This window comes from Panthera pardus, unplaced genomic scaffold (assembly GCF_024362965.1).
Source record: "Panthera pardus isolate Hobbes unplaced genomic scaffold, ASM2436296v1 HiC_scaffold_27, whole genome shotgun sequence".
NCBI lineage: Eukaryota > Metazoa > Chordata > Mammalia > Carnivora > Felidae > Panthera > Panthera pardus.
Genome location: NW_026526843.1, coordinates 26,881,268 through 26,905,755, shown reverse-complemented (window position 1 = coordinate 26,905,755; position 24,488 = coordinate 26,881,268).

The window sequence follows — 24,488 nt, the reverse complement described above, 5'->3', positions numbered from 1 at the left end:
AGTAGCCAATTTACATCTGCATATAAAGCTGTCCCAGGTCCATTTTGGAATAACTGTGTTATAGGACAGATAGGCTATTTGAGAGCCAGGTTTTCATTCTGGGTTGTCTATAGTATTACCTAAAATATATACAGTACAAAATCATCTATAAAAAATATCTCATGACCCCAATACTTCTGCTTTTGACCTGCAGGCCTTTGGCTACCTGATCACCAGCAGAATAGCTCTGTGGATTTACAAATGCTTCAAGATAGCAGAGGACTATGTCTCAGAACTGATACACCCAACCATTCATATTGCCAGACCCCCTAAGACCGCGCACATTGCCTGTCACCCCATGGCTTAAGTGGGCCTTTATGGACTGATCCCATTTGTACGTTAATTTGTGGTATCTGTTGGCGATGCTCAACATCTAAGTCTCTCCCGGCCAGCCCCATTTCCAAATTCTGACAATCTCCTGTCCTGGTTTCTTCTATATTCATATTGCTTAAACTACTGTAACTACAAAACACATCCAAGGGTTTTCAGAATAGAAATGATTTAACAAGTGTATTGTGAGGGTGGGGCTGGGAGGGTAGCCACACATTTAGTCAAAGAGAGCATACTAAAGAATAAGCTGGAAGGGCGCCTCGGTGGCTCAGTAGGTTAGGTGCCCAACTTCAGCTCAGGTCATGATCTCACAGTTTGTAAGTTCAAGCCCCACATCGGGCTCTCTGCTGTCAACACAGAGCCCACTTCAGATCTTCTGTCCTCCTCTCTCTCTGCCCCTTCCCCGTTCGCTCTCTTGCTCTCTCAAAACTAAATAAACATTTTAAAAATGAAGTTTAAAAAAGAGTAAGGTGGAAATTTTGGTCTAACAAAATTGACAGAGAATCGGATAACTCAATACATTTCTATCAGATTAATGCTAATCTTATCATGATTTGCTTAGAAGAATAAATATTGCACTAAATTTTAAAGTAATGCTGATATCTAACTCAAATATTCTATTCTCTAAGAATTTATATGGATCTTAAAAATAATAGTTGTGAAAATAGCTTAAGCTATCTCCTGCTTGTTTAGGCCCAGTGCTCCCTAAATCTCTCCCATGTGAAAGCCAGTGAGAGAAGGGTACATTATTCATTAATAAGCCATTCTCAGAAGCCCAGCAGTAAACAAGTTTCCACGGACTGGCCCCAGAGTAGCACCAGAATCCCTTGACAACTCTCCAGTCATCTCAGGGAATATTTTCCTGAGTCTTTCTTCCAATGAATATTAACAGCCTCTCTCCACCTTTCAGCTACCCGCAGTATGGCTCTCTTACCACAATACCCCCATTTGGAAACTTAGCCACTTATCACCCTCACGACTATCAGCCAAGAAGAATTCAGAGTCATAAAATGTAGACCTGAAAGCCAGATGCTGCCCTCAGACATGTCTTGCTTGCCTTACACAGTATGGTTCTAAATTGCGTATGTGAATTCCCTTAGATGGATGGCTGCCCTCTGGTTTGTACAGCTGCCACAAATTCCTACCGTAGGGCCAGCCAACATCTAACATCACATTCTGTATTAGCGCATTAAGTATTTCTTTCACAGGGGCCTGATGCTGGTTGCTTTGCTGCTGGTTTACTCTCACAGGCTTTGTAGCTTTTATTGCTATTGGCTTTCAGTGCTGATTGTTTCCCTATATCTCAACACGTCGTATGCAGGGGAGAAAAGGAATGAATGAACCAGATCTCCCAAGGACCGTAGTGAGCACATTAGTATTAGGAGTCCATACGGGCCAGGGTCACATCCCAGAAGTCATGTAACACCTGAAAGGCTGGTGTCCACCAATCACCAGCTTTTAGGGAGTATATCATTTATCAGTTCACTTATTCATTGATCATTTATCCAATTCCTCACCTATTGAACAAATTTCACTGAGCACATAAAAAACCTTGAGGTGAGTACTTGAAAAATTGACGTAAGTGAGATGTAGTTCTTGTGATCAGATTTTTTCCAACGGGAAATGGGGGAAAAAACTTCAAGAAACACTGGTATGTAGCTAGTCCTTGCAGCTGGCTTTCTACTGACACGTTAGCGATGGACCCAGACACCGAGATGGAATTCAGGGAGTCTTCACAATATGGTAGGAGGGGCAGTAGTGATGACAAAAATCAAGATAGGGGTCAGTTCTAGGGGAAGGAGGCTGTTGGGCAGGCTAACAAGACACAGTCTCAAGCACAGGAAACAAGACATTAATCAGAGCCAAGATATAAAGTAAGGACTGGCTCTCAGAATAAGACAGTTGGCCAATTATCAGAATGGAAAGAAAAGGTCAGGGCTAGCCTGGCAATAAAGAGAATGGAGGATGAGTCCGAGAATATTGGTCTGGAACTGTTGAAAGCATCTGGCAAAGATACATCCTAGAGTCAAAATGAACTGTCCTGCCCCTGGAATAGTGGAAGGGGGGAAGGGACCCATCACAGAGAAGAAAAGAGGGACACAAAGCCTTACCAACCAGCATCATGTCCGTGCGGATGACTGGCTGGTAACATGCCTCTCGGAGGGGGCTAAGAACAGGTGAGCGAGCTACAAAACCCTTCTTTCCTTGGGACCCAGTACTCTGTAAGATCAGAGATGCATCAACTCCATAAAATGAATTCAAATGTCATACATTCAATTAGCCACAGAACGTACAGAGTTAAGGCGAGCTTATAGCGTTTATCACCATAAATGCCCTTGAAAACTGTGAATTTCTCTTTCAAAAATCAAATCATGTAAAGTCCACTATGGGGACTTGCTATTTAAGTAAACCATGAAGTTAAACCTTTTGTAAAGTTGAGAATCTCTTGTGTTATGTGAATAATTTCTCCCCTGAGTATGTTTGTGTATCTGTGTGTCAGATCCCCTTAAAGTGGGAACCTTTCAGGAGGAGGAGTAATGTTGAACTGAGGCACCACTTGTGAGAGTTAAACATGCCTCCCACTGGCAGGCTCAGGATGTGACATTTAAAAGGCAGTGATTCAAGGTTGTTTCCGTCGCCCCACAGTCCACGCAAGAGTCACACAATTTTGCAGACATGTTCCAAAGCAAAACAAGGTTGTTCAAGCCCAAAGCAACACCGCGCAACAGCAAGACTGAGACCGGGCAGCATGGGGATTGGAGGACGTATCATCAGAGAAGCAGCGGCAGCCGCCCTCCGGGACGCGAAGCAAAGAGAAATGTGACTCAGGGGGAGGCCGGGAACAGTGCCGGAAGTACTAGGAGAAGCCACCCCTGTCAGGCCGACACGGTGCCTGAACTGCAACTAAAAATGGGTAACAAATTAGGAACATAAACAATAGAAGACGACTTAGAGACTGAGGCCCTATAACCAAGACTAGTAAAAGTTTGGAGAATTGACAGTGTGTGGAGTGACCCCTTGGTCCCTGTTTGCGAGGGACTGAGGGGTTTCACGGAACGCGGGGCTTCCAGAGCTGGTCAGGATACACCGGGATGGTTGGTCACTCCAGGTGCCTCTGGTTAGGAAGCCAGGTGGAGGTAAAGATGAGGAGACCACTTAATATAGTCGCCCCTAGAATCTGTAAACGCTGCGTGACCACTGCCCCTGGCGCGATTCGTCTCCTCTTGCTGCTATGACAAAATACCACAACTTAGTGGATTGAAACAGCACAAATTTATCACAAACCTGGAGGACGGATGTCAGAGATGGGTGTCACTGGGCTGAAAGCAAGGTGGCCACGAGGCTGCGCTCCCTCCAGAGGTTCTAGGGAGAGTCTGTCTCCCCACCTTTTCCAGCTTCTAGAGCTGCATTCTTTACATTCCTTGACTTGCAGTCCCTCCTTCCAGCCCAGCGTCAAAGCCAGCACTGTAGGCAACAGCTTCAGTCTCTCCGGTTCCATCTTCTTATCACCTTCTGTCTGTCTCTGGCTCCTCCTGCATATCTCTCTTCTAAAACCCTTGTGGTTACACTGGCCCACACAGGCGATTGAGGATAATCTCTCCAGTTTGAGATCCTTTACTTGATCACATTTGCAAAGCACTTGTTGTCACCTCAGGCGACATTCACAGGTTCTGGGGATTAGGGCAGGGACACACTAGGAGGGCCAAAGGACCAGTTTGGGGACCGGGGGCAGCAAACTTGCAGGAGATCCAGGATGGCAGTGAGTGTTGAGTTAGCATGGTTCAGCTCTCCTTCGCCTCTACCCAACCCTGCCCATATTTCTCCAACACTGACAACTCTTAGCTGTGGGGCCAAAAAAACAGCAGAAAGCAAGAAGAGAAGGTAAGTGGGGGAATGACCTAGCTCCCCCGGAAGATCTAGCTACTTGCACTGCTCTCAGAATATGCCCATCATGTCCCACCTCTGAGTGTTTCTTCAGTTCGCTCCTAATACCACATTTGTACAGTGTTTTCTAGTACATCAAGGATTTTAATCACTTTTTTAAAACAATCTACACAACAGTCCTGCCATGTACTTAATATTACCCAGATCTTGCAGATAGGAAAAGCGAAGCTTAAAAAGTGAACCAGTTGCTGGGGCGCCTGGATGGCTCAGTCAGTTAAGCGTCTGACTTCAGCTCAGGTCACGATCTCCCAGTCCGTGAGTTCGAGCCCCGCGTCAGGCTCTGTGCTGACGGCTCAGAGCCTGAAGACTGCTTCAGATTCTGTGTCTCCCTCTCTCTCTCCCCCTCCTGCTCATGCTCTGTCTCTCTCTGTCTCAAAAATAAAATAAAAACATTAAAAAAAAAGTTAAGCAGTTGGGTGGCTCAGGCAGTTAAGCATCTGACTTCAGCTCAGGTCATGATCTCATTGCTTCATGGGTTCGAGCCCCGCGTCGGGCTCTCTACTGTCAGCACAGAGCCTGCTTCAGCTCCTCTGTCCCTCTCTCTCTCTGCCCCTCCCCTTCTCTCTTTCTCTCTCTCTCTCTCAAAAATAAGTAAACATTAAATAAAATAAAAAAAAAAAAAAAGTGAAGCAGTTGGTCAAGTTCACCTAGCTCCAAAGTATAGATCCAGAACTCTGAAGAAGAAAGTGGAGAGAAAGTCCTCAGAGAATCTGGAGTGGAACTCCCCAGACTTCCCACCCAAAAAAATGCTGGCAGAGGAGGCACACTTGCTAATGGGTAAGCACAGAGGACACACGGCAAACAGGCCAAGGGAATGGAGGGCAGGAATACATGCCTCCTAGTCTTTTTTTTTTCATGTTTATTCATTTTTTGAGTGACAGAGACAGAGCGTGAGTGGGGGAGGGGCAGACAGAGAGGGGAGGGGGAGACACAGCAGTCTCCAGGCCTGAATCGGGCTCCAGGCTCCAAGCTGTCAGTACAGAGCCCAACGCAGGGCTCCAAAAGTCAGCCGCTTAACCGACTGAGCCACCCAGGCACCCCCATGCCTCCTATTCCAACAGACCCAATCAAAGGGAGCTTGGAGTTAGCACTTAATTTGCTCATTCCTCATATCTGGGAGGCCAATAGTATGATTACGTAGCCTAAGCTATAGAAAAGTATAGAAAATTGGGAAAATGCAGTGTGGTCACCAAATTCTTGCTAACGAATCAGTTGCCGTGCGTTCTGAGAAGCCGATAAATAGCATACGCACATAGCTATTGTGCAAAGCCAAATATTCCCTACTATGCAAAGAGGAAGGAATGATAAATGGCTCAAGGGAGATAAACAGGGATGCGGACTACAGGCCTGTCAGGCGAATGACAACCCAGTTGTGTCGAGGCGGCATCCGTATAAACTGGGACCACATCTAAGGGGACTGGGGTCTGTTAGCATCAAAAGACTGGTTCGTTTTTACTGTTGGTGCTCCAGAAAGGAATTAATTAATTTGGCAAATATCTGTTGGTGTCCCACCACATCCCAGGTACTAGATTAAGCTTTTACACATTTGCTCATTTAATCTTCCTAGAAGTTCTACAAGGCAAATGTTATTATTTCTAGTTGGAAGATGAAGAATAGGCAGTGAAAGTCTGACTAGCTCACCCCAATGTCACATGGTTAATAAGTGACAAAGCCAGAAGTTAACTCCAGGCCTGTGGCCTCAAAGCCCTATGTCCATACAGAGCAAGGCTTTAATCACAGTGCCTACTTTTGAAACTATTAAGCTGCCTCCGTTTCCACCAGTGTTACTAAGAAGGATGGGATCTGGGTAAACATAGATTGAAATAAGCACAAAATTTATTAGGACTCTTTATGCGTAGGGGTTCATTCTCCTCACCCCATAAAGAAACACTTCCGATAGATACACAACTGAATTACAGGCATGCTGCTGACAGAAAGGACTAGGAAAGAATACTTCTGGAAAATGACTGCTCATTGCCTTATACCCATACATCAGTTAATGCTTACAAATATATTTGCCAGTGTATGGACGGAAAGTCAAGACCAAATTACTCCGAGAAATGAAGCTATCATACCGATATTTGTAGCTCTCTGGTACTTATTTTCTGAATGGCCTCTTCATCCCCTTCTCTCCAAAGGAGAAAGCTGAATGACATCATTCCAGAGGTGGGTATAGTCATGAGGATTAAGAGGAGAGACTGGATTCTCTGTGGCCCGGCAGGCCAGTCTGAGTAACTTTCAGAATTTGACCCAGATTGAGTAGTAGCAAGGCTTATTATACACCAAGGATATTCCTTTCCACCTATTCCCATTCTCTTTGTAGAAATCAACCAGGCTATTTTAGCCTTCAGGCAAATAACCCCAAAAGCTGTGAGACAAATGCATGATTTGTCTAGAAAAGAGAGGAATTAGGGATGACGCTTAGTATGAAGAAATAGGTAATTTCAAACAATTCGAAGGGGAAAAAAACAGTCAAATTCAAAAAAAAAAAAAAACAGAAATGGTCAAAGTAGTTTTCTCTCTGAACACTTACCCCATGTAAGAAAAAAAAAAAAAACTTCATCTGAATAAGTGAAGAGAAGCTAAGAGTTCTTAACAATGGTTAAGAAATCAAACGGACTCCTGGAGTGGAATGCAGAATGGCCCCAATCATCAGCCAAGAACAGAATACAGGCAGGTTTCCTGTCCGGTTTCTCCCCAGGACACGGTCAATCCTAGTCACTGCCTTGAATCTTTCATCAGCCCTCTTCCGACACTCTGTCCCCCAGGTTTCCCATTGGCCCCAGAGCTGCAGCATTCAACGGGATCAAAACTGCCTCATGGGGCCAATCTCCTTGCCCCGACACATTTTCCAATGGCAATGTTTGAGTAATCAGTATCCAGCGAATATATTATCCAGTAAATTCTTCTGCTCTAGCCCAAAGGAATGTCACTAATGGGGACATGTCAGACCATGAGATGGACTGTCTCAGAGTTGAGTTTCTAAGGTGCAGTTTAAATAGCGATAGCCCCTAACTAGCTCATTGAAAATCCCTCCCACATTTTAATGTTAGATTCCTGATTATAGGGACTTCCAAATAGTCACCAAAGAAAAGAGCAGAGCAGGCACTTTTGCTGATAAAAGTGATGAGACTTTTCTAACACTGGCTTCCGTTTCGGCACAGCTTTCAAGTCCTCTTGCAGTGTCAGACATTGGACTTGTGGGTAAATGATGTTTGCACCACCTCCAAAGCCCTAAGGCAGACCTGATTTAAGAAGAATTTGAAAAGGAAAAAAAAAACAGTAAACAAAATAAAACTCCCTGCAGGATCTGCAAATTGCTAGATTCTCCATTCCTTTGCCTTTATGAACTGAAGACCCCTAGCAAACACAAAATGCTTGAGAAAGGGACTAAGACACTTAATTAAGACAGTTCTAGGCATTTCTAAAACAGAATTTGCAATCTCAGATTGTGCTGGAGAGTCTTCCCCAAGGGAAAAGGCCCAGCACGTGAACATAATGATGAACAAGAAGAAAGAGTCTTGTTTACTTACTGGGAAGAGTCCCCTGAGGTCCTTGGGGTTCTGGACAAGGAGTGTGCATTTATGCGCATGTGTTTTGTAGGAAGGGTGGATAAAGAAGGTAGACAGAAAGGGTCACTAAAAGTGGAGGGGGCATTCAACAAAAAGGTCACCGACCTCCCAGTCTTCCTGGGTCTAGTGTAGGTGCCAGTGGAGGAAAAAGGTGGTGACAACAAACTTCCCAAAGTTTGGGAAGCCCCTCCTTAGGCTCGAGGACTCCCTCTACTAGGCTACAACTAAAAATTCTATTTAAATCAAGTCACCTGCTGCCTGTTTATAGAGGTCAGTAATAAATCTCCAAACCAACCGAAAAGGGGTTTGTGCTATATTTTAAACCAAGCTTCCGCCACTTAGTGTGTCTCCTGGAAAGAAAGTCTCCAACATGAGGCTAGCAAAATCCAGCCGCACCAGATATCTTACAAAACTTCTGCAAATCACTGTGCCCACCGCAACTATCAGCCCCAAATAAAACATTCTTAATTATGCATATGGAGTGAGGGAGGTGGTACTTAATTTTTATAAACTCAAACAACAAAAAGATTTTAAACAAACCTAGGGCACCTGGGTGGCTCAGTCAGTTAAGTGTCTGACTCTTGGTTTTGGCTCAGGTCATGATCTCACAGGTTTGTGAGTATGAGCCCCATGTCAGGCTCTGTGCTGATAGTGCGGAACTTGCTTGGGATTCTCTCTCTCCCTCTCACTTTGCCCACCCATCTCTCTCTCTCTCTCTCTCTCTCTCTCTCTCTCTCTCTCTCTCTCAATAAACATTTTAACAAATCAAGCCAATCTCAGCTATATTCCCAGGATGAAGGACTAGTTGGCTTTCTGCTGATTTGTTCTTTAATAATGGCAAGTTCTTTTAAAGCAACATCTATCATTTATACAAGGTGATAAGTTTTCATTTAGAAAACTGTCTCAGTTCCATGAGGGAAAAAAAGGACAAGATTTGATAATGAAGGAGAGTTGACAATTATTACCTTCCTATTGTGTCATTACAAATCCCCATATTCATATTCTTAAATATATACTGCAAAACCCAACACGACATTTGCCTTCATCCATGAAAACCATTTTTCTCGCCTTCCTTCCTTATGTCTTCCCCCCTCTTGCTTCTTGCCGCATTTCCTCTTGTGTTCCTCCTCCTCCTCACTTTCTCTCCCTCCCTCTCTCCTGCCCTGTCCCTTTTCTCCTCTCCCTCCCTCCCTGCATTCATCCTTCCCATCTCTCTCAATGACTTGAAGGAAACTCAGATCTAGACTGACAGTATGACCTCAGGCACTTTTCTCTCTGCAGAGGTCCAGGCCTCAAAAAAAATCCACCGCACTAGAGTTGACATAACTAAAAGAATGAAAACTGGAAAAACAGAATGCTGTTCTAAGAGTAGAGTGGGATGACATTGAGGAAGTAAGAAACCTAAAAGATGTTCCCATTGGGCTAGCAAAGGACTAGCTCTGTAATGAATACTTCAATGCCCAGCTAGAAGGTAACAGAACAAACTCTTATCAATTTGGAGTCTAATAACTTACGAATGGAGACTATTGGGGAAATGGAAATAGGATTTTGTCGATTAAATAGTTCAAAACTGTTTTTCTGCCAAAGATTTTCAAAGTCTTGAGAATCACAAATCTGTGATATTTTCAAACCAAGAAGAAAGAGTATACACTTTTGAGACTTAATCACCTCCTAGCTGAATGATTTGGGGTATTGGTCAGAGCTCAGCCAGGAAACCAGAAACTCTTTTTGATATAGTCTTTGAAATACAGGGTATTTAAGACAAGAAACGCATGGGGCACCTGGGTGGCTCAGTCAGTTGAGCATCCGACTTCGGCTCAGCTCATGATCTCGCAGCCGGGGAGTTTCAAGCCCCACGTCGGGCTCTGTGCTGGCAGCTCAGAGCCTGGGGCCTGCTTCGGGTTCTGTGGCTCCCTCCCTCTCTGCCCCTCCCCCCACTCATGCTCTGTCTCTGTCTCTCTCTGTGTCAAAAAGAAATAAACGCTAAAAATTTTTTTTAAAAAAGACAAGAAATGCATTATGTAGTTGATGTTGGAGCTGAGAAGCCAAATAAAGGGAAGGTGGGCAGCCCAGAGATTAGAAACAGCAGGAGGCCGCTAACCCCCGCTAGGACTGGGAAGGCAAAGAAAGGAAATGTTTTTTTCTGGAGCCCAGGGGCCAGAGTTACCCAGAAGCAGCTAGAACTACATGGAGCCTGTCTGGTGGAACTGGAACCACAGAGGAAAGGCAACCACTTCTGAAGGTGCTGCCCCAGGCTGGAGGGTTCAGAAGGAAGGTAAGAAATACCAGGGCTTCTTCCCTCTCCTGTCCTCCAGTCTCCTACCTGCATCCCTCTTTGGCTGTACGTAGCCAGAAAGCTAGCTTTCACTGGTGCCCGAGATATGTGGTCTGCAGGGGTTAGCATTCCTGTGCTATGAAGCAGGGTAGGGAAAAGGCAAGGAATGAATCTGGGGCAAACGGGTCCAGAAATGGCACACTTATTTCCCTTTCTATAAAGTAGGAAGAATAGTGCCTACCTCCCTGATTGTTGAGACAATTTAATTGTGGAGTCTATGTAAAGTGCCTAACGTAGTGCCTGGTACAAAACAGCACTTGATACATGTTAACTCCCTTTCTTAGTTCCAAGAGCTCAAGAGGTTCGTACGTTTTTCAAAATGCCTGGGTCCACCTGGAACTAAATACCATTTGTATATTCAGAGCCCGTGGTTTCTAAGACAAAATTAGGCAATGTGGAAAGATTTTGCTTGTATGTTCATCTGTGCTAATTCTTAACATTCCCTTTGAAAGGAATAAAACTATTTCTTTCCAAATGGTCATGTCAGATTTTTTACTTTCATACCAGACTTGTGTCCTAGTTTGCCAAATAAGCTGTATTCTTGCCTGATTTTGATGTCTGATAGGGTCCTATAAATCGATTTCTCTTATGATATCAGTTTGTAATAGCAATGGTCCAGATCCAAAGGAGTTAACGAAGTCTACTAGTGAATACTAAAAGGGGGCTTTTGTGATGGAGGAAAGTCCCTCAACAAAAAGCTAACTGAAGATAAACATCCCCACTGTCAAACACCAGCTGAGCCCAAAGCCTCCTGTTTATGTTAGAGAGACCTCTGTCTTATAAATGTGTCCTTCAGCCTCCTAGACCAGCCATGAATATTTCAGCAAAGGAATTTTGGAAAACCTTTGCTAGCCTTTTCAGAAAATAAAAACGCAAAGATTGAGACAGAGGGAATATTTAAACCTCATACATTATTTGTAATCTGAGATGTTGATCATGAAAGGGAATCTGTGTTTCAATCCCCTGTGCTGCCACTTAGGAAATTCCATCCCTAAGGGACTGGAAAATTGTGGGAATTTGAGCGGCCATTGACATTGAAAAGCTAGACATAGAGGACCGGTGACTGCAGAAACTGTTTGTGAGAGAAATGCAATTTGCAGCAACAGAGAACCTTTTAAACTATCTGTGGCTCTCCCTCCGACCCCCCAACTCTCCAGCTAAGGGATGAATTCCCAAAGTCAGGAAAATTACACAAGGAAACAAAGATCAAGAACGATTGAAGCCATTTTTCAGAAGCTGAAGACTTTGGGTAAATAATAATAATAATAATAATAATAATAATGATGGTGAGAGAAATAAGAGTTTCTACTATGACTCCTGGATTAAGAAGAGAAGAGAAAAGAAAAGAAAAAAGGAAAGGAAAGGAAAGGAAAGGAAAGAAAAGAAAAGAAAAGAAAAGAAAAGAAAAGAAAAAAGGACACCCTCATAGAATATCAGCCTTGAATGTGAGATCAGGGGATTTGTTATTTTACCTTTAACTAAATAACTAGCTGGAAAACTATGCAGGTCACATCATTCCCTGTGGTTTCCATTTTCAATCTATGCGTCAATGATGGTATTAGCCAATGATTTCTAAAGTTTGTAACGATGCCAAGATTCAATGGCCAATAGATAAAAGCTTTATTTTAGGATTCTAATGTGTAATGAGGAAGTCAGCCTGAAGGTAAAAGGAGGGGTGGGTAAGGGGAGGGGAGAGAGCTGTTTGTATTCGTGCTGAGCTAGAATAAATAATGATCTTCTTTCTGTCAACAAAAGCTTAAATCAGCAGACTAGGTAGACAATGTCAGTAAGGACTTATAAAGATTTGTCCTTGGGGTTAGCCAAAAGTTGACTCTAGCAAATAGAGTCATTGTCCACATGGAATATCCAATTCCCAACCACTTAGCCCTGCCACGCCTTAGAATTGTCTTTGTGAAGATGGTAATGAAATGAAATGAAATAAAAGAAAAGAAATACAATACAATGAATCCAAGTGTTAAAACTATTTAGTATCCTTGCCATGTTAGAACCTTGTCAGCACTAAACACTAAGATGTAACTGACCTTGTCAGGAGAATACATTTCGATGGAAGAATAGGAAATGACAGTGACAAACAACTTGGTGACCTACCAGGTAAGGTTTTCAGATCTACTGGTAGATGGTGATCTCTTGTTGAGGTTATTCCTGTTACCCCCTCAGAAGTCCCTTGTGGAAATTGTTCTAACTTCCCAGTATACCAGTAAGATAAATATGGCTTAGATCTTTTTGCTTTGGACTATGCTTCCCTTCTTTAAGTCACCCTCTAAAATTCCCCTTCCCTGTGTACCATAAGCTCAGGCCCATGCAAGATGAATTCTAGCTAATCTGATAAATCAATCAAATGCGTCAGTGAGCACTTAAGGCCTCGTAGTAACATGAAATTATATTAAGATATATTGCTTTTGTGGTTTAAAATATCGGCCCTGGGGTAAAACGACTATGGTTTCTGATCCCAGCTCTGCCACTTTTATAAGCTTTGTAGCCTTGAATAAATGATTTAACCACCCCACGTGCCTCAGTTTCCCCATCCTGAGAACTTGAGTAGCTCTTACCTTACACGGTTTTATGTTACATTAAGATAAAGCATCAAACAGAACACCTGGCACGAAGAAGGTATTCAGTGTCTTGCCCCTGTCCCTCCCTTCCTAATCTCCATGTTTTTGCCTGAACAATTTACTTGTTCTAGCTCTCAATGGTATTTTGTTTTGACTCTACTTATGCAATTAACCAGTGATCATGATAAAGGAACCAAAAGCCCAATATGTTGGCACCATGAAATATGCCCTGGAAGGCTATTAATTAACCAAGACCACAATATTGTTCCATCTCCTATTCCAGAGATACTGCCGGCTTTCGATGCCTTCAATTTATCCAGAGTAGGTAACAATTTAACATTTTCCGGTCTGTGGAACACTTTTCCGAAGGCATTTAGTGAAGCTTAATCAATATCAAAGGAACTAGGCAAGAGACAGTAAAGGGAGGGTTCGGAGTTTAGAGTCAAGTAATTCCAGGAAAAATCCATTCTTTCTAGTGCTCAGGAAATATCTCGGCTGTCTCCCTCAGAGTGATCATAGTATAGCTCTTCTACTTTCTTTTTTCTCAAATATTGTACAAAGGCCTTCACCCTCCCAGAACAGCTACTCCAGACATTTTCAAACAAACTCACCCAAGTCGTTGGACACTAATACATCTAAAGGGCAGGGGGCAGAGAGGGCCAGACATTAGCTTAGAAACACCTTTGTTCATCAGGTCATTACTAAGACAGCTAGTTGACTCCTCTGGGGTTTAATTCACAGAAGAGCAAATTGTAATTTCCTGACAGGAGCTGAGGAGCTGGCTGTGGCCATCACCTTTACTACTCTAGACAGCCAGGCCCTCACAATTGTCAGCATGCCCTCATGCTACTACAGGGGAGGTCCATCCCAATGGGCAGCATGGGGGGAATGGACAACATTTTTGATGGCTGCTTATTAAAGACACACAACAGAATCATCCCACAGCTTAATGTTGACCTTTTGGTCTTTAGAGCGTGACTTTGCAAATAGATCTGGTGCCTCGATACAATTCAGGTGACATCAGGCCTCATCCAAGTGCCACAGCCGTTAAGACACTAGAAGGTCAGGTGCCAAATAAGGCCCTATCAGGACCTCTCTTGATAACAAGGAAGACCAGATGTGAGGTTGGGCTGATGATCTTACCTCACTAATTTGAATAATATGGAGAAGACTATTCATTAATGTGAGTCGAAATTCCATATTTATGAACCCATAGAGCTTTAGGACATTCAAACATATCCAGTGACTCAGGAGTCCACAAGCAAAGGTTCTTTAATGCAGAAAGAAATATTTTCAACGAACTGATAAGGGCCAAATACACAGTCAAGCCAATAAGTGCTATAGGTATTTTCCAATACTGAAGCAGTTGAAGAGGGCTTTATTGGCAAAAGCAGGATCTGAGTTAGGTCACAAGGGAAGGGCAGGACATAGAAAAGCAAAGAGGAGAGGCAATGATTTTTTAAGTGTGTTAATCCCTTGAAGTTCAAGAACAAAGGCACCATCAGGGTACTTCAGAGAGAAGAGAAGTAACCCTCCAGTGCAAGGCTCTGTGGGGAAGTAGGGAAATACAGGAAATGGTCTCAGCAGCTCCATGGCCAGGCATCGTGTGGCCCTTCAATACCTTTTAGGATGTGTGGTTTCAGTAATTGAATAGCAACTCTAAAAATCCAACGGATAACCACACAGGTAGACATCTATTACTTTCAACTCTAATTACTCCCACAGCTTCAACTATTTTCACCTTTTGTATGTGTTTCACTTTCTGGTTACATCTTTCGACGTTCCCATTCTCCTACAAATGAGTTGATAGTCTCTCTCCCTCTCTCTCTCTCTCTCTCTCTCTCTCTCTCTCTCAACTATCTCTCTGCTTATTTGTAGCTTCTGATTATTATCCTATCCCATGTATGTCTAGGTTCTTGCCCACTCTTCCATCTAGTGATACTCAGTGTGTTTTTCATACCTGTGCCACAACACAGAGAATCTAACCGGGCTGGACCATCACTGTCATGTTTAGAGTACCCCTTCTAGGAGAGCTCCATGCCAAGCCACCCATAGATCACTGACCTCTGTAGATGACTGAGTTTTGGTAAGGCCCAATCAGTTGTGGCTGGAATGGTATGGTCATCTCATATAAAGCATGGTGGTAACCCATGGGAAAGTTCTAGAAGGAGCCATGTGGGTGACTTCTCACAGCAGGTAGTATATCTGGTTCCACCTTTCATGGTCTGTTCACCAAGCTGGAAACTAAAAGGTGGCAACTTACACACCTTTGGGAAATGATGAGTAGATCGGTGTATTGTTTTACTACTGTGCCATAACAAGATACCACACACTGGGTGGCTTAAACAACAGATAGTAATTTTCTCACAGTTCCGGAGGCTACAAGTCCAACATCAAGGGGCCAGCAGATTTGGTTTCTCCTGAACTTCTCTCCTTGGCTTGCAGATGACTGTGTCCTCACATGTTCTTTCCTCTCTGGGTGCACATCCCTGGTTTTTCTCCAGGTTTCCAAATTTCCTCTTCTTATAAGAACACTCAGATTGGATTAGGACCTACCCTAGTGGCCTCATTTTAACTTAATTCCCTCTTCAGAGGCACTATCTCCAAATATATTCTGAAATACTGGAGATCTGGGCTTTACCATATGAATTTGTATGTAGGGGGACAAAATTCAGCCCATAACAACCAGGACGACCGAAGAGGAAGGGAAGGAATGGGAAAAGGAAATAATGTTTGTTAAGCACCTGTTATAGGAGGTACTATACTAGGTGCTTTTATAAGGACATTCTTGTTTAATTCTCCAAAGAACCCCCATGAGAATGGCACTTGTCATTTAAATTTTATAGACAAAGAAACTGAAGACCAAACAGCTTAAGATTATACCACTATTGAGTTGATATTCAACCTCAGATGTGAATTACTCCTAAGCCAGTATCCTTGTCACTACACACTGCCACTTCCCAGGGCTACTTAGAGAGGCTCTTTCAGATATGTAAGAATTGACTACAGAGTGCCATTTATTGCCTTGTATATTGCTATATATTGACATTCAGAGAAGACCCTAAATGTCAAGGCAAAGAGTATGATAGAGAATCATCGAAGTATTTGAATCAAGAAGAGAAAATAGTGGTATGGAAAGTGATGTTTTAGGGAATCTAGTAAGAGCTGACTTTTATTGAGTGTTTGTATCAGACATGGTAATAAGAGCTTTACATGAATTAACTTATTTGTTCCTCACAACCTTATGAAATAGATATTATTATCTCCATTTTACAGAGGAAGAAATTGAGACAGGTTAAGTAACGTGTCCAGAGGTCGCACAGTTTGTAAGTGGCAGAGCTGAGATTTAAACACAAGCAGACTGGCTCAGAATTAATCTGACACAACATATGAAGGATGAAATACAGGAAAAAGAGTCTGGACATAGTGAGACCAATGTAGAGGCTATTGTAAAGTCTCAGTTCAAGAGGACAAGGGCTGGATCAGGGAGATAGAGGTGGAAAAGAAAGGAAAGAATCGATTTGGGAGACACTGGTAAAGGATCTCTGCCTCTCACTGTTAGGAACAGGACATCTGCAGGAAAGGAGAAAGACAGGGTTGCCTGTCTACCAGGTCATTCTAAAAACTATGTCTAGGTTCCCTGCCTATTCATCCATGACTAAAACAGAAGAAAAAAAAAATAGAATCCTGCAGGTGTGTTTCTCTAAAGCAATAGCCTAAACCCACATGACTTGTTCTTTCCAATCAAAAGGTAGTAATTTTCTAATCTCAAAGGAGAGGCATTTGCCCCCACCAAACAAGAGTCTAACTACCATCTATTGTATTTACTGGTGATTTATACACAATGGTTTCCTTAGCAACGAGGAACTAACAACCTGGTTGTTTGGAGTTAAAATGAAATTTCTAAGATTTCAGAAACTATATTCTAAAAGGATTACAGTATCTCATACAGAATCATGCATTTTGCCTAGTATTAAAGAAAATTGAATGTACTCAAAAAAAGATATCGAAAGTGTTTTTTATGAACGAACGGTGACAATCACTAGACTAACCAAAGGGCACACATTTCAAAAACTTATGGAGATTTCATTGAAAATAGTTTAGAAACTACATTAATTGTTGACTGACAATCTTCAAAATAGCTCAGTTTGTCATAAAAAAAAGTACCCTTGTATTTTCCCACAAATTCATTCATGTGAAAATGAAAGTGAAAAGGGAGGGAAACAAGTTTTGTAAGTGCCTTCTACCTACATGCTTCCACACATATGATGATGTCTTTTTAATCTATAGATTGCTTTTAGACCATACATTCAACCTAATCATTTTGTTTCCTGTCTCCAGGAAAGATATTTCCTAATAAACATACTTGACTTTCATAGAAAAAACTGGGGGGCAAGTGTAGCCACTCCATTGAATGATTGGCACTGATCGTGCATTGATTGGCATTCAAGGATGAATTTGTATGTGGCAGCAGTTGGGGTAGTTGGGGCTCCGGTGACCTAACGGCCAAAATGGTCAGTACCACAAGGCAAAGCCATGTCGATGTCTAGCACAGACTGCAAGAATGTCAGAATAGCACTAAGTCAAAGGGCTCTGCCAACGTTTGGTACTGCACTGATGATACTTTGAGGTAGAATGGATAGAAAGCAAAGAGCCTTCTATCTTCCATGGCCTCTGCTGGAACCTAAGAGTGGTGATCGAGAGATGTGATGACTATGGTACCTAGCAAGTTATTTCAGATGAGCATCTCTTGGCCTGCAAATATTTCATTTTCTAATTAGAGATCAGATGTATAAAATCACAATCAGGACACATTTTATCAATATACCAATTTCTAAATGGTGGGAGTTAGTACTTACCTGGATGTTGGGGAAGGCCTGAAGACCAGTTGTGCTTTCTTTGATTGCATATCTTCTTTATTTTCTTTACAAGAAAGCTATTATCAGGACAATTCATTGTAAAGCACTACTACTTTAAAGAGAAAAACTTGGCTTTTCCTTCCCCTGGCTAAATTCAATATGAATCATTGCCATCATCTCTAGTCTACAGGAAGCCCCTTGAGCAAGATCAGTCATCCAAAAGCAACAAAGTGGCCCCTCTCTCAACTTTGCTCTGCTCAATGTCCTGAGTCCCCCAGTGAAATTATAACTGGTTCTTCAGCACTTAATTTTACTCTCCAGTCCTTCTCAATACTTGTTTTCTCTTGTAAGAAAACTCCTGGTGAGCAATAAATTTCAAAATGCTACCATGCATTTAAGAAGCAGGGTTTTGCCAAAATGAAATCACATTCTTTGGAGACGGACAGTTCTGGATTTCAGCCACTTTATGCATTGCATGAACTTAAGTAATTCCATCTCTGAGTCTCAGTTTCTACACCTATAAAATGGGGGAAAATACTCCCCCTGGGTGGCTCAGTCGGTTAAGCGTCCGACTTTGGCTCAGGTCACGATCTCGTGGTTCGGAGTTCGAGCCCCACATTGGGCTCTGTGTTGACAGCTCGGAGCCTGGAGCCTGCTTCAGATTCTGTGTCTCCCTCTCTCTCTGCTGCTCCCCCACTTGCGCTCTCTCGGTCTCAAAAATAAGTAAACATTAAAAAAATGTTTTAATGGGGGAAATAATGTATTACCTCATACATTGTTACAAGGATTAAATGAGGCAATGCATAAAAGGGTGTAGCATAGTGCTGAGTAAGTATTCAATGTAACGTTAAGTGTTAAAATATTAAAATTAATAAATGTAACCTATGGAAAATGTTTGTTTTTCCCCTTGCTATTTTGCTCTCCATCATGCTCTCCATGATAGCAAAGCTAAAGGAATAATGACAATCAATTATGGGTCTCTATATTTTCTCATGTTTCTCCAACTCACAGCAAGGCAGCCCCTTTCCTGCACCTTGGGAAGTAACTCAAAACTGGTATTGACTCAGGTCTTCATATCTGTACATGAGTAGGATACATGGCTCTAAGCTTAATCATCCAGATACATCAGGTTCAGTCTAGGGCATCAACACAGAAATACCAAATACAGCAAGCACAGATTTCCCTGGTCACAGGCTCAGACATGCTTTGAAAAAAATGCCCTCCTCTGAGCCACCACCATTCTGCCTAATACAGAAAATTGCAGCCAGTTCTTTCCAGGTAAGTTCAGACATTTCCCAGTTTAAGTTGTCCTCAGAATCAATGATCAGCTCTGGAGATATTTGGGAAAGAGGAGGCAGCTAAAGGGAATGCCACTGTGCTGGCCTGGCTTTCTTACTGCCACAGATGTAACTCATCCCATCTGTTCCTAGGCACACATGTTGCACGATGCTCCCTTGAATTTTCTATCAGTTGATGTTTGCTGTTTAACAAGCTACCTCAAAACTTAGTAGATTAAAATAACAACCATTTATTTAGCTCACAACTCTGTGGGTAAGCAATTTGGTCTGGACTCAGCTGGACTCATTTATGCATCCACAGTCAGCTGGCAGTCAAGGACCTCATTCACATGTCTGCAGATTGGCTGGCTGTCAGCTGGGATGAGAGAGTAACTGGACCACATGTCTTTCGTGATCCAACAGGCTGATCACAGAGTAATCTGGAATCCCAACAGAAGCAAGAGAAAGCAAACCCTGATATGTGAGCACTCCTTGAAGTTTCTACTAGCTGTCATATTTTCTGTTGCCTCATGGGCCAAAAAAAAAAAAAGGCAACATGACCAAGCTTTACAGTCCATGTGAAGGATGCTATCAAAGAGTATAGAAAAAGAAAGGCATGAATAAATTAGAAATACTGCATCAACCTGCCACAAATGGAAATTGCTTGTTTTCTAGTCATTTAGCTCCCACTTAGCTCTTTGTCAGATGATGAGCCAGTGAGAGGCATCATATATCCCAATTCATAGCAGAGACTATTCGAATTATACACAGAATCCTCTTATCCTGGATAAAAGCACCTTACAAACACATTGGTTCTCTTTCTCTTTCCCTCATTTAACCTCCCCCATTCAATTCAGGGAACCACGGGGCACTTTCATATGGTCTCCCCCTGTCCCTGGAGGGTTTAGAGAACTTAGGGGATGGGAGTTGGCAAGTAGTACGAGTAGAGGACACTTATCTCTGCCTTTCCTTGCCTAGACCTGTCACACAGCTCAGCTCTACAATAAGGCTCCTGCAATGGATCAAAAGAAGTAGATTGCTCCACCAGGCTGCCCAGCTCTCTGGTCCTCACCTAGGATATAAAACTTAAATCCTTCCTCCGATGTCGTCAACCTTCAAGTGGATTTTCATCATGTTTTACAGCCTCTCATATGTGGCCCAATAGGATGAGGGGACAGAACACAAGAACCTCTAGATGCACGTCTAACTCTCTTTCTACCTCTCCAAAACTCTCTGCTCTTCTCATTCCCTGCTTGAAAAGTTTTTCATGTGTGTGTTGCACACGTGGCAGACATGGGGAGAGTATGAAAAGGCGAGAAAATGTTCCCATTGATCTTGGATTCTTCCTAATTTTTTTTTTCCATTATACGGAAGCAAGTGGCTGATTTTTTGGTTGTCGTGGGATTGTTTTTGTTTTTGTTTTTTGAGGTCAGGAGCTAAAAATCTGTCACCTTTATTGTTGGAGCTTATCCTAATAACTACCCCTACAAACTCTGGGAGCTGTTACTCTGGATGCACGGATTCTGGTCAGAGACTTAGTTCCCCTCTGAATTCTGCCATAACTGAAGGCAGAGCCTCCACAGAGGTCAGATAAGTCTCGCAATGGCCTTGCCTAACTTGGAGGGGAGCAACGGGGAGGGGAGACCTATGAGGAGGAATCCAAATGCAACGATTACTAAGGAGAAAAATGTAAAGGCCTAATATCTTCAAGTATTAACGGATGGGTTTTTATTCTGTTTTTACCCCTCATTACCCCTCAACATTTCCCATTAAAATTAGACCTTGAGGCTGAGACGTATTACCTCAGGTAAGCGCCCGATGCATAAAACAAAGAGTCACATTCTTGGAGTTTACTTTGGAATTAGACCCCTGAAGCCCTTGCAGAGCCACTGTTGCAACAGATAAAGCTTTAGACTACACAACCCAAGATTTTGAAGGGAGAAAATGGTTTTGAGCTTCAAAAGTTTAAAGATTTAGCATAAAGACCTAGAGCACAAAGGTTATCACACAAACCAAGGAGTTGGGCAAAATTTATGGTGAAAGAAGAGCCAATTTTCCTCATCCAAAATGAAATTAAGTTAGATTGGCTGAGGAAGGGGGAGAGTTGAAAGCCATTTCTGGGAAGAGGGGTGATGGAAACCCCAGAAATATTTGGAGAATATTCAGAGAAGAGACCTGTGCTCAACTTCCCTGATGAAAGCTCAAGAAAACAGCAAGTTTTGCAAAAATCGTGGCCAGATGTGTCTAGATAGAGAGGACCAGAAAGTCTTCCAAATATCCTAAGATCCCAGAGGGTGATGGGGTGATAGGTCAAAGCTATCTGTGCCTCGAGAAGGGTACAAATGACTGAAAGATGTGTAGGAGCCTTGGAATTTGAATAAGGAAACACTGACAATGAATTCTACATTAACAGTGCAACATAGGTCTGGTTGGGACTGTGGACATGAGGAGACACTGCAATAGGGATAAAGACCAACAACTCAAATATAATAGGAGCTCAGTTCCCCTCCTCAGACACCAGAAGAAAGCAGAGAATGATCACGGACAAAATACTCTGCCTTCCACTTTGATACTTAGATGCTACCCCATAGAAGAAGAAGGGGGAAAAACAAAACCTTGATTTCTACTGGGTTTTTCCTTGGGAAAAAAAATGCTTAATCACACATTTGACTAGGAGTACCTTTCTTTAATTGTCAACATTAAGATTTCTGAGACTGAACAGAACATGGACTACATACGGTACTGGGGAAAGAGAATCACCTCTTTACATACTTGAATTTGACTATGAAAATCATAGCTACAAAAGGTATTCTATTGCTGCTGTAGTAAGTCACCACACATTTAGTGGCTTAAAACAACACAAATTTATTAGCTGATAGTTCTGGAGATCAGAAGATCTAATATCAAGATATCAGCAAGGCCGGGGCACCTGGGTGGCTCAGTTGGTTGAGCGTCCGATTTCGGCTCAGGTCATGATCTCACAGCTCATGAGTTCAAGCCCCGTGTCGGGCTCTGTGCTGACAGCTCAGAGCCTGGAGCCTGCTTCGGATTCTGTGTCTCCCTCTCTCTCTGCCCCTAACCCACTCGCATTCTGCCTCTGTCTCTCTCAAAAATAATAAACATTAAAAAAAATTTTAAATACATCAACAAGGCTGTACTCTTTCTGGAAGCTCTAGAGGAGAATCTGTATCTGTTTCCTTAGCTTGTCTGGTTTCTAGAGACAAATTTCGGTCCTTGGCTCATAGCCCCTTCCTCTATCTTCCAGCAGCATAGCATCTTTCCCCCTTCCCCCCTTCCCTCCCTTCCCTTCCTCATGTCTCTTTCTTTGACTCAGACTCTCCAACCTCCTTCTTTCTCTTAGAAGGCCCCTTGTGATTACACTGGGCCCACCCACATAATCCAGGATAATCTCCCCAACTCAAGATGCTTAACTTAATCACATCTGCAAAGTCCCCTTTGCCATCTAAGCTAACATTCACAGGTTTTGGGGATTAGGACATGGGTATCTTTAAAGGGCCATTATTCTCACCTATCACAGGATAATCTGAGCTATGACCCAAGACCCAGAAAGCTTCACCCTTTCATAGATCATTTCTGGGAAGGACCCACAGAGCCAAATGCTTAGGAGCACAGTCTTCTACACAAGGCTAATGATCAAAGCTGATCTTCAGCAATTATGGACTGAGATGGCCCTCCCAGTTATTCACAGCCAGAATCTGTACTGATTGGTTGGTGCCTGCCCTGTATCAGTTGTTAAACATGTTGACTCTCACCCCTGGTGACAATGACAAGTTGAGAAGTGCCATCCTGATGGTGTGAGCAATTAGAGTGAATCCCTTGAGCAAGGCAGCCTACAGAGCTAAATGGGCTGAATAAGACAGAGGCTTGGAGAACTAGGTGGATGAAGGAGGTAAATAAAAATGATTCTGTTTTCTATACATATGTCCTGGATAACATCCAAAACAGCCTAGCGTTTCCAGCAATTAAAAAGCATGTAGTACATATCTCCACGTCCTCTTCCCTATGATTTCTAAAGAAGATGTAGGTGACTCATTCCCAGACCCCAAGGGACATATTCATTCATTCATTCAACCATTTTTAGAGTCTTCTCAGCGTCAGGAGTTATTCTAGGTGCTGGGCACACAGTGGCAAACAGTACCAGATAGTCTGGCACAGGGTTCTCAAACTTCAGTGTACATCGATAAAATATAATATAATAAAACATAGCTTCCAGACCTATCCAAAAGACAGGTTCCTGAGCCCCTCCCTCAGACAGTCTTTTTCAGAGGCTTTGGGGCAACTCAGGAATTTCTGTATTCCAAATTATTGCCAGTTGGAAGTGGGAATATTCTTGTGAGAAGGGTTTACTTACAGAAAGGAACTCATCGCAGTGGCGATGGTGGAAAAGAATCCTCAAGGCTAATCACCTACCATCTGTCTTCATTTCTGCTGAACCATCCTATGTGTTGGGTCATACAAATACAAGACTCAGTTTATATAAATGCTAACATGTCTACTGTATCCCATCTCCACTTGGAAATCCCATGTGGTCATTTGTTAATTTTGGTCAACACCATAAATCTTGTATCCTTATCTGCTTGTTTATTTCAATAACTCTTGGAGCAGTCTAGATCAAAAAGTAACATGTCTCTAGATCAGAAGATACTCTTCAAGGTGTTACTTAGAAGGCAGGCTGATCATTTTCAGCTATTATATCAAATACAGACTGTGCTTTATTGTGCTAGAAGTCTTATTTGTGTTGATGGCTAGGACATTCAGGAAGTTTGACATCTCTAAGTAAAACACGTTCTACTGACAGATTCTTCTATGGGAAACTGGCCCCCACACAGCCCTTGTTAAGTTGGCAGTGAAACACATGATTCCACTTTCCCAGCTACAGTTTTTTAGACTAGAGATGGACACCTAAACCCGAGAAGTTCAGCCACAGACTCATAACTGACCTAAGGCTTGGCCTGGCATAAAGAGATCAGCCCTGAAAGAGGTGAGCTAAATCAATAACCTCCTTTCTTGGTAGTTTAAAAAAGCCACAGGGAAGTCACAGGGTAATTGCAAGTTAGCTATAGGAGCTGAACTGAAAGGTCATTAACAAGGCAAATCCAGGTTTTGTGCAGCATAGACCTTATACCACTGGGGCAGGGCAGAATGATTTGTAGGAAAAGAACACAAAATTGGAAACTAGGCACAAGGCCTGGGAAGGGACTCATGCAAGTGAGAAGCCATGAAGCTTGAGTTCTTTAAGTAGTAGTGTACTAGAGTCAACCCATACCCATCTGTGCAGGAAAAATGTGAAATTTTCAGGAATTTTGCAAGCTCATTCATGTCATGTTGGTAGCTTGAAATAAGCCATGGTGAGAATCTTTAAACCACAGAGATTGAAAAATGTGACAAATCAGGACATTTCCTTCTCCCCCACACCAAGAGCTAGTTATTAAACATTTACCAGTACATCATTGCATTTACTTCTCGATAGGAAAGAACCTATGGCCATAGGGCTGATTTGGTTGGTGGCACAGTCATTAGGAACCATGTGGAAAATG